Here is a 12,158-nt window from a genome sequence, read left to right as displayed (position 1 = left end):
AGGGAATGGGATCTCATTTCCTCAATATATACACCTAAAGCAAAACCCCTCTCTAGTAATGAAAAATGCAAAGTTGATTTACATTTGTTCTGCCTCTGCCCTCCTCGATTTTCTAATTGTGGGAAAAAAAAAGCATCCAAGATGAAACTCTACATCTAAAAAGTTGAGAAATCAGTTAAGTATTTAATTTCTAGTGAGATTCCTGTTATGTTACAGCTTGCCACAAGTGATTACTAGAATTTATATGCTCTAATATCTAATCTAAATAACTTTGCTGTCTCCCCCCCCAACAAATTAATGTTTAGTTGAATCCAAGATACCATGTATTTATAAGATATACTGTTATTTAAGAAAGTTTAAATGTAAGATGCCATCAATTGTAAGAGATGTTAAAATATGAAGAAAATATGTGTGCTTTAGAGTCTATGAGATATGGTACTTAGATATTCACTAATTATATCTCTAAAAGAGGGAATTTATCTGGTCTAGTTTTGAGTATTTAAATAATTGGAAATGCCTCTAATAAACCTTAATGATACAACATGGAGGAAAGCAATGCCCAGTATTAAATGGGATATTACTATTTGGAAGCAGTGAACATGTCATAAAAATACATATGAGAATCAACAAAATCATTTTAACAGTAAAATACGAATTCCTTTTCTGCTCATTTTCTGTAGTCTTTCTCATATCTAGCTTTAAAGAATCAAAGGCCCGAGGTCCAACCTCCTCTTCAACTATAATCTTTTGACTTCCATTTGAGAAAGTGACATTATTTATGGTAATGCTTCTAGCATTTAAGAAAAATAGATAACTGAACTGGTATACTCTAAAAGATTTGTTTTCTTTAATTCAAATAGTTACAGTTGAGGAAAGATTCAAATTTTTACTTTATATAATATCCTTTGGAAATGGAAGATGTTTATTTTAGTTTCTACTTAGGTTAAAGAGTCAGTCAAGTTAGATATCCTACTGAAACATATTTATGTTAGAACATAGATAACCTAGATTTTGGACTGTTCGTAAAAATCTGCTAAGAGTTTTAGGCATATTTATGAAATAGCCCCAAATTTCTATTGGGATAATTTTTTCAGTAAGTTTAGATTTCAAACTTTGTCTTAAAAATCATTTAAACTTGTCAAACATAGGCTTAAAACTGAAATTGATTAAAACTTACCTTTCTGAGAATATCCTAGCTACATTTAGAGAGACTTGTGTTGGTAAGGTACAAAGTTTGCTTGCCAATCCTGGTCTATGTCCAAAGAGGCATTTACTTAAAGTGTAAAAATAGAAATAAACAGACTTGTCATTCATCTTAGAAGAGATAAAACATACGATTATGGAAAACCTATAGATACAATTTTTTCAAGTGAATGCTGTGGATTTACTTCAGGCATTCCCCACCCCCTACATCTTTATGCTTGAAAGCTTGACCCCAAACCCAACAGATCAAAGGTCCAAGATCTATAAAACTTCATCTAGCATTAAAGATATATTTTACTTTTATTGCTGAAAATTGTTAATTACATGCAATTTGTTGGGTAGACAAAATCTTTCACACATGGGATCCATGGGGAAAAGAGGAAATAATAAATGTGGGCTTTGCAGCACAAAATTTGAAACCCTTTGTTTATAAGTCCATACACTCCTTATGCCGCAGAGTAGAATAAAGTAGTTGTCAGAAGATTAAGGCAAATCCACTGCCACTGCTTCACTTGACAAAGGAAGATGCAAAGTTTGGGAAGACATAGGAGGAGGTGCCGCCAGGAGGAGGTGGAGAGTGGAATGAAAGCTATACTGAGAAAATGCATCAACTTTCCAGGTCACACTGCTCTTCAAGCAAAGGTCCTCCATGATTTTCTATTTTCCTACTTGATCATTTTTTTTCTAGGACTGACCCTGTTTACTTTGAACTCTGGGTAAGGTACCCAGGTGACAAAGTCACACACCTGTGAAACTTATTGGCTACACTAACCATTCCTCCTCCCCCCTCCAAACAACAATCAAACCAAACCCAAACTATTCTCTGCAAGTGAACTGAAGGGAAGATGATTTTTGTCCTTGTAAAAATTAATTTGATAAGCAGATGCAATTATTAATGAGATCAAGAGAACAAGTAATCACTCTGCTTTTCTATTTTGGCCCAAGCTACATTTGATTTATCCCTGGGGTTTAACTCAGGACGTGGATTTCCCCTTGCTTCAGTTCCAACACTGCTTACCACTGTCTATGAACATCAGTATTCACAGACACAATAGTAATTTATTTTCATTAATGACCTATTATTATTGAAAATTATATCATACTTCCTTCAAAGACTACTAAAATTTTCTTACATTTTTAAAATTTAAATATTTTTCAATCATGTAATTGGATATAGATACATATTCACATATAGATTAATATACTTAATGGGGCATTTATTTTTTCTGATTATCTATAATAATCTGTAATAAACATAGGTTCTTTGTCTTTGATCTGTTATACATTCTCTTTAATACAAAAATATGTAATTAAATATAATTTACAACAAAGGCCAAGGTGACTCTAATTTTAATTTTTAGCTTTGACAAGCATGAAAATTAAAATGTATATTGCATAATGTGAAAAATTTCCCAGTCAATTTTATTCAGAATAAACAAAAATAATATCAGTTTTGCACCGTTCTACCAATCTGTCAATAATTGATCTCTATGAATGTGTTTTATGATCAACTTTCAAAGTGCAATTTTTCATGGAATTAATAGAATTTTTTCCTCAGGAGGTAGGAGATGATCATATCAGGAAGGATTTTGATGAATTATCAGAATTAGTTTCTTGAACAAAGCAGGTACTTAATATTTAGTTACTATACTGAAACTGGACTATGATTCTTTTTAACACTAGCCCCTTCAACTAATTGGGGTGATCAGTTTCCCTTATTTAGTAGTAACGATTCATCTCATAGTAAATAAAGAATCTTTAATTTTAAAGTAAATATTCATTTAAAGGGAAATTCTGAAAGAAATGAGCAAGTATCAAAAGGAAATAGGAATGAACAATGAAAGTAATATAAGTAAAATACAGACTACTTGGTATTTCAGCATTTAAAAAGTAGAAATGACTATTATCTATACCTCTAAATTTTTATCAAAATTCATTTTTCATTTTAAATGTTCTTTTATCTAAGTAACAATTGCTTTCACTGAAGCAAAAGCTAAAGTGCTAATCCATGCATTTCTGGCCTTTCAAATTTAATTGGATGACAAATGATTCCATTATCTAGTTCTAATTGCTTAAAAGGCATGTGATAGATCAGCTGCACAACCAGAGACATCTTCTTACTCTGACATTGCTTCATTTGGTTCAATCATCACTTTTCCTGAAAGAGAAGAAAAAAATCAACTCAGTATTTCATCTGTCATGATGTTCCTAACAGAAATTCCTGATCCGCAAATACATTTCAGCGTTTTTTAAATGACAAGCAACATAATAAAGGATTTAACTACTAAGACTTCAACTATATTCAATCACTCCAGCAGACTATTTCTTAATATTTAGGACCAAATGGTGATGAAACATGCTCTTTTCAAGTAATGAATCATTTACCTGTTGAGTCAAACACTAGCAATCTGCCATTCTGTTTATATTTTTGTACCTAAAATAGAAGCAAAAATAAAAACTAGCATTATTATTTTAGTTTGAGGCATTTGAAATAATTTATGCATAGCCTTTAAATAAACATTTCTATTATCTAGGCCAAAATATAATTTTATACTAAAGCCAATTTTTTAGAAACTATGTAAATTGGTAGTAAAAGAGATTTAAAACATCCTAAAAATAATTTATATAGTCTTATCTTACAGTATCTGTCTTGTCTAGATAATTCTTGCAAAAAAACCCCCAACTTCCTAAGTCTTTAAATACTGTATAAATTTAGACTATAAATAAAACAATGCAGGAGTCTGTCGGAAGGATATTAAATATTTTGGCTTTTTTATATAGTAGTGTCACTTCCATCCTAACTCTAAAACCTCATTCTTTTGGATTATGAAATTGGGTTGAAAAAAAAAAAAAAAAGTCTAGAGAAAGTAGCCCTTCCCCTTCTCCCCATTTCACATCAGAGCTTATGTAAAAAGAGCTATAGAAATGATTTTGTATGTTAGAAAAGTGATGTATTAAATAAGCCTCTAATTCTCTGCTTCTGTTTTGGTTTTACATAATTTGGACTCTAGATCCAGATCCAAATACAATCAACAGCAGGTTAAGGATTCCCCTTTCCTATTGAGCTGACCCCAGAAATCATAAATTCATCTTGGCTCATCCTTCTAACACCATTTTTCTCCCCTACTTCAACAAAATGAAACAACATAAATCAAACTAACTGCCACATTCCAGTTCATCTGTGTTATGAAAAACAGTGTATTTAAGCCGGAACAAGAAAGTTTTTCATGGTATTTCAAGATAAGAGATATTTTAAATAAAATATTTTTATTTCAATAAATACATTTAGAAATGTTTTTTATTTTATCCAAAGATACATTTTATTTTATTTTATTTTAAGATTTTATTTATTTATTTGACAGAGAGAAAAACAGCGAGAGCAGAAACATAAGCAGGGGGAGTAGGAGAGGGAATGCAGGCTTCCTGCTGGGCAGGGAGCCCTATGTGGGGCTCAATCCCAGGACTCTGGGATCATGACCTGAGCAGAAGGCAGATGCTTAATGACTGAACCACCCAGGCGCCTGCCAAAGACACATTTTAAAATGCAATTCTTAAAAAAAAAAAAAAAAAAAAAGCAATTCTTACCTTATAAGTTCCCCTATGTATTTATTAATACTTATAAATTATAATATTTTCTTTGTGAATGTTTGCCTTTCTTAGGTTACCCTAAATAGATTTTCCTATAATTAGCCCTTTACATATTTGGGTAAATTTAATTTTAATTGTAAAGACAAAAATCACTTTTAGTGGTTTTTGTTTTAAGTATGAGAGAGACCACACTTAAATTTTTCATAAATAACAATTCACTTGCTCTCTCCTTCACCAACACTTGCTGTCCCCACATCCCAAGCAAGACTTAAAAAATTGGTGTTAATAGTACATACTAGGGATTTCTGGAATACAAAATTCAGGGCCAAAACTGTGGACAATAAAAGAGAAGCTCCTATTCTGTATTAAGTTTTTCTCTTTTTAAATCTGTCTTCCTCGTACCGATTTGCACTCTGGAATAAAGCATGGGTACATAAATTTTTGCCCCAGGCTTTGTTTTCTGGGAAATCCTGATCAAGCCAGACATTACATATGTTATTAATCTGATTATCCCTCTGAGAAATTCAGAGAGAGCTAAAGTCCATCATAAAAGTAAGGTATCTTTTCAGGAAAAACAGTTGCAGAAGACCAGGGGTGCCTGGGTGGCTCAGTCAGTGAAGAATCTGACTCTTGATTTTGGCTCAGGTCATGATCTCAGGGTTGCCTGAGGTGGAGCCGGGTGGTGGCCAGCTCAGCATTCAGCATGGAATCTGCTTTGATATTCTCCCTCTCCCTCTGCTCTGCCCCCCACCCCCACTGCAGCCCTACCCCGGGGACTTATAGGAGCCCACTTTCCCTCTAAATAAATACATAAAATCTTAAAAAAAAAAAAAAAAAAAAAAGTTGCAGAAGACCATACTCTAGGATAAATGCTTCTCTAGGGCAGTAGAGCTCAAAGGCTGAAACAATAAAGGCCCTAACAAAAGAAATCCAAGATGACCTGTCATGAGAGGTACTTTCCAGATTTCCACAATCCTGTGGTAACCCATATGTGAGTAGACATCCTCTTTATATTTATATTCTCTCCTTTCTAGCTCTAGGATCTTTATGAATTGCTACATTCTACCTTTTACCTGGATGAAACGTCAGTACATATAATTCTCTCATTTTCACCTGGTAAAAGAAAAACCTAGGATGGGCAGATCCCAGCCCTTGATGGAAACTCAAGTTCTGCTAGGTCTAGATTTATCATTACCTAGGAAATGTCCATTTAATCTCCTTCCATAAAACTGAATTCTATGGGGTGGGGGGCAATACAGAGTGACACTCGAGAATTGGGGCTCTTTAGTGAAAGAGACTGGATTCATGGCCCAGTTCTACCACTTCCCATGTAAATTTCAGTAGGTTACTTAACTTCTTCGGGCTTCAGTTCTTCCATCTGTAAAACGGGAATCACAATAGGGCCATCTTCACTGGATCATTGTAAGAATTAAATAGGATGATCTGGTAAAGTGTTTAGCATAGCACCTGGCATATAGGAAGGATGCTGCAGAAACAACGTATGTTTTATCTACATAGTTAGATAGAAAAGTTAGCAAGTTGTCCTAGGGGGCTGGTTAAGATTGCTTAGGGAACCAAAAAGAAGGTTTTACTGTGATTGAGACAAGCAGACTAGCTCTGAAGACTTTTAATTAATTAATTAAAAAACCACATCAGCTCCAAAGTAATGATACTTGCTTAAAAAAATCATTGCAGGGAAAAAAGAGTAATTGAGAACAAAGGTAGAATTAAAGCAGTGACTGATAAGTTGAGCAGAATGAGGTCTAACCATTGTATAAGTAATATGTATTTTTCAAATAACTATCAGTATGCAAAAAATATCTCAGAAAGGAAATGCTTTCAGGAAAGAAACATAATAGTTGACTCTTGAGTAGGAAAAAGGGATGGCTGCAGGACTGGGGCAGGAGAGAGTTTTTTTACTTTATGTCCATTTGTATCTCTTGACATTTGAACAAAATACATTTATTATCTATTAAAAAACAAATACCATTTAAAATTTGCAACACTGTTTTTATCTCTGTTTATCCTTCTCTTACAGGCATGTAAGCTGTATGTTGGCCTTGTGCTACTTTAATTCTTTTCTCCACCCAGTGGTCCCTATTCAAACTGGCGTCATGGTACCCAGAAAGAATGGCATAGAGATGCACACCTTGTATATGGTTAATGTTAACATCAAAACATCCATTTAATCAGCCTTTGGAGTCTCTACCAAGTACGCCCACTGGTTTTTGGACATGGCAGACTCTTCTGATGTATTTCAACAGTCCCAGTGGTAATAGGAACAACACAGTTATGACAGTTCCTGATTTCCATGTCTATTTCATGTCCCAAAATTTAATGTCTATTTACAACAAATATTTGAGGAGCACCTACCATGTACCTTAGCACAGATATGTCTTTGATAAGCTCTGGGGATACAAGAGAAACTCAGAATTTTATAGGGGAAACAAGTATTAACTTTCCATATACAGGATAGACCAAGCTCCAAAGTACTGTACTAAATGCTTCCCTCTAATATAATTTTCCAACTGCCCAAACAGGATCAGTCAAATCCCTTCTTTTGAGCTCATGAACTGGGGATGCCCAAGGAAACAGAACTGGAAAGACAAAGGAAGAGAGAGTCTAGTCAACAGAGCTGTTCCTGAACAACTCTGCAGTTCCAGAATACAGTTCTGAGGACTGTCCTCCAGGTTTGCTGTATTCCCACAGGTATGATTTCTACAAGTATCCCTAGAATATGTTATTATTCTACCTGCTATGGGAAGCAAGAGTTGGGCTTCATAATGGAGGTGCTATTTATTTAGCCAAGTAGGCAGTCAACAGAAGGGAAAGAACAGCAGTGTCTTAGAAAACAGTAGTAGATGGATTCAGATATATATGTGGGAGCAAACCTGGAAAGTCATGAATTATTCTGTGTGTAAGGGATGTGGGGTTTTAACCAGTAGTCAATGGAAAGCAAACCAAGGCTCTGAAGAAGCCAATCATATGATTACATCTATCTTAGAAAAGAAAGTCTGTGGAGGGTAAACCTGAGAGAGAATGGGAGGTGGGGAAACCAGTTACAAGACCAATGAAATAGTCCAGAGCAGGGACTGGAAAATTAAAGCTCATGAGCCAAATATGACTCATTGCCTACAATTTTTAAGAGATTTTATTTATTTGACAGAGAGAGAGAGAGTACAAGCAGGCAGAGCCACAGGCAGAGAGAGAGGGGAAGCAACCCCCGCCCCCACCACCACTGCTGAGCAGGGAGCTTGCCAACATGGGCCCCGTGGGGCTCAATCCCAGGACTCTGAGATCATGCCCTGAGGCCAAAGGCAGACACTTAACCAACTGAGCCAACCAGGTGCCCTCAGCCTACTTTTATAAATGAAATTTCGTTGGAATACAGACAATGTTTGTACATTGTCAAGGGCAGCTTTCAGGCTACAGTGGCAGAGTCGAATGGTTAGTTACAACAAAGACTGTATGACCTACAAAGCCTAAAATACATGTTATCTGGCCCTTTATGGAAAAAATTTGCCAAACCCTAGTCCAGGGGAAAGAGTGGTGTACAAAGCCAGGAAGGTACTCTTAGAACCAAAAGAGAGGTAAAACTGAGGATCACTAGACATAGAAATGGGGGAGAAGAAAAGAAGTTGATGGTTCTCATGTGGATGACTAGGATGAGGGCACCAGGGGAGGAACATTCTTTTTTTTTAAGATTTTACTTATTTATTTGACAGACAGAGATCACAAGTAGGGAGAGAGTCAGGCAGAGAAAGAAAGAGGAGGAAGCAGGCTCCTTGCAGAGCAGAGAGCCCGATGCAGGGCTTGATCCCAGGAGTCTGGGATCATGACCTGAGCCGAAGGCAGAGGCTTTAACCCACTGAGCCACCCAGGCGCCCCAGGGAGGAACATTCTTGAGGGGGTGGATAACGAGCTTGTTTTGGGGAAATTCTGGGTGGGAGATGTCTGTAAGTCATCCGAAACCAAATGCTGTCCAGTTCTATTACAGAGAGTTAGAACTCAAGAGAAAAGATGATGTGTGGGATAGCTGTGAAAAAATGTGAATGGATGGCATGGCCCATGTAGAATAAGACAAGGCCCAGGAGAGAATCCTGGGAAATACCAACATTTAAGAAGCAAGTGGAGTAAAAGAATCAGTCAAGGACATGTCCATAAGCAATATGTAGACAGATAACTACAGAGTGGTGGAATGATTATATCACCAGGATAGAAGTTTCTGGAGAGCACAGACTGCTTCTTATTCATGAGTATGGGTCTCATATCATTTCAAAGGCACTCAGATATTGACTAAATGAATAAAACCACTGGAATGATATAAGTAATTTAATTGGCTGAGAATACTCATAATCAAAAAGAAAGGCCCACTGAATTGGGAGGGATGATTCTGAGAAAAGAGTTGGGGAAAAGCAGGGATAGATTTATTTTTATTATGAAAAAAATTCTGAATGACTAATATAGAAAAATGGGTAGTATTCATCAGAAGATAAATGTATACGGTTAAATATTAAAAATGTACATGACAAAGTGATTTATAAAGGTGTAATTATGTGATTCTATGTGTTTGAAAATACTGTTTATTTTGTAAATTAAAATGTACTTTGGGGGTCGGAGTAGGGGTCATTATGGGCTCATTTCTTTTTTTTTTTTAAAGATTTTATTTATTTATTTGAGAGAGAGCAAAAGAGAGTACAAGCGGAGGCGGGGTGCAGAAGGGCAGAAGGAGAAGCAGACTCGCCTCTGAGCAGGCAGCCCAACGTGGAGTTCGATTCCAGGACCCCGGGATCACGACCTGGGTGGAAGGCAGACACTTAACCAACTGAGCCACCAGGTGCCCCAATTATGGGCTCATTTCTAAAAGAAAAGGATTAGTTCTTGACTTCTTCGCTATATTAGTCTGGACTCTTGGTTGCAAGTTACAGAAACCATACTCAAGTTAGCTTAGGCAAAAGAAGAAAAGGGTTGGCTCACAGAATCCAAGAGTTAAATACCCAAGTTGTGTGGAAGTCAGAACAGTGAATACAGCTGTGTTCAAGGAGGAGCATGGGGGTTGTTTTCCCTGTTCATCTCAGCTTCTCCCTGCAGGTGGACCTCATGCTTCTCTCATTGCAGACAGATTTTCTACACATGGTACAAAACACAACTTTTATGTGATATAGTTGTAGCCTTTTGGAAAAATTGACTCAAGAAAAACATCAGTCAAAGGCCCAATTAGTTCAGCTAGGTTTTTTGTTTTTTGTTTTGGCAACAAAGAACAGAAAAACCCACATACCACATAAATTGGTGCTCAATACATATTTGTTGAATAGGAAGAAAGCAAGAAAGCAAAAGAAAGTATTAAACTAGATCTTTGCTATCCAATATGGTAGCCCCTAGACATAAGGTGGCTGTGATGGGTTCAATTTAAGATATACACACCAGATTATAAGGACTTAGTCCTTAAAAAAGAACAGAAAACATCTCATTCCCTTACTCCTCTAGGTAAATGTTCACTAACAGTAGTCAATAGGCCACATAGGTTTTATTTGGATTTTCTAGGTTTCAAAAAACCTTTCATAAAATGAATTAGAGCATTCAAAATTCAGATTTCACAAAATTTTCATTTTAGGATTCTCTTGTAATACTGGAAGATATGTACATATTCCTCTATCCCATTTGTGCAATTATTTTATCCTTTTGGGCTATTTGTTTTTAAAAGTCACCTAGTATTCTAATAGGCAAAGAATGAATTAAGAAATAGCCACATGCTCAGGCCCTGCAACTGTGATGAAAGAGCTGATAAAGCACCGTCCTCCATCCTAGGGGAGCCTACTGTGGACACAATAGGATTCGGGGGCAATCTTCATTGCATAGTCTCAAACGTGTATAGAAGTGGTTTCAATGATCTTCTACCATTTACATTCATATATAAAAGTGATGACATGGGGCACCTGGGTGGCTCAGTCGTTAAGTATTTGCCTTAGGCTCAGAGTCCTGGGATGGAGCCCCGTTTCAGGCTCTCTGCTCAGCGGGAAGCCTGCTTCTCCCTCTCCCACTCCCCCTGCTTGTGTTCCCTATCTCTCTATCAAATAATAAATAAAATCTGTAAAAATAAACAAATAAAAGTGATGACATATAAATTTTATGTATTTCCTTTACAGTATAATGTAGAGCTAGAAGCCCAGACTCCAGAGCCAGACTATCTACGTCCAAACCTCAGGAAATTATTGTGAACTCGAGCCAGTTCCTTAATCTATTTTTCACTTTCCTCAACTGTAAAATGAGGACAAAATACTACTCACTTCATGGTTATTATGAAGGTTAATATAAATATCTAATAATAAATAACAGCACCTATCTCCTACAATTATAATTAGAAGGAAACAATTCAAAAGACATTTTTAGTGCCTTTTCCAGGTTTATTTTTAAAAAGCCACTTCCAGGGGTCTCTTGGGATAAAAACAAACTGGCCCAATTCACCTATGCCCTGTGGGAAGGAAAATGATAAATTTATAATTTTGCCCTGTGTTAATTTAAGTGCCACAGCAGCGCAGTGCAGAGTAGTTTGAGTAATCAAAAGCCACACATCTTGATTTTGGAAATCTCAAGTCAATTTCGTCACCTCACAGAAGGCTGAAGACTGGACCTTAGAAGTGACTGATCCACTGTTAGCCCCTCATTTTACATAATATAAAAGCACGGCCCGGGAGGTTCAATGATTTACTCAAATTCCACAAGAATTTTTTATTTATGGTCGTGCAAGTTAAGTCTAGCAAGTCATGACATCTTTGCAGTCAGTGAATGCTGGCTCCTACTGGTCATTAAGCTGTTTCCCCAAAAATGTAAGAAGAAAAAAACAGATAAAAGGGAAAAAAAAGTTTTTTTTTTTTTAAAAAGGAGGTGGGCGCTTGGGGGGTAAGGATGGAGCGAAGCAGCTGGAAGCTCTGAGATGCAACAAGGCTATTTTCACTGTTCGGGGGTGGGGGAGCAGTTTGCGCACGCGAATTGGCTGGTCCGAGAATGGTGGTCAGAACTGCCCAGTTATCACTTACACCCATGTACACACAAAGACTACACCCCTTCCCGAGTGCCTGACTACAGCCAAAGGAGGAAGCCAAGTCCCAGGTGCACCAGCAGCGGCGCGGAGCCTACCTTCTCGCGCGCCGCCTCAGCAGCCGCGGAGCTCCGGAACGCGAACCTGGAGGGGGCAGAGAAGTTTGCGCGTTCAGGCGCGCTGCCTGGGGGAGTCGGAGGCCAGGGCTGGGTCTGTCCGCACGCGAGGCTGGAGAGAGGGCGACTCTCGGTCGCCGCAGTGCCTCTTACCCGCTCGTGGTCCTCTCACACCGCCGGTCTGCAGGGCAGACACCGAAGGCCAGCCCAGC

This window comes from Enhydra lutris, unplaced genomic scaffold (assembly GCF_002288905.1).
Source record: "Enhydra lutris kenyoni isolate GAN:26980312 unplaced genomic scaffold, ASM228890v2 scaffoldscaffold1, whole genome shotgun sequence".
NCBI lineage: Eukaryota > Metazoa > Chordata > Mammalia > Carnivora > Mustelidae > Enhydra > Enhydra lutris.
Note: the sequence above shows the minus strand (reverse complement) of the source record.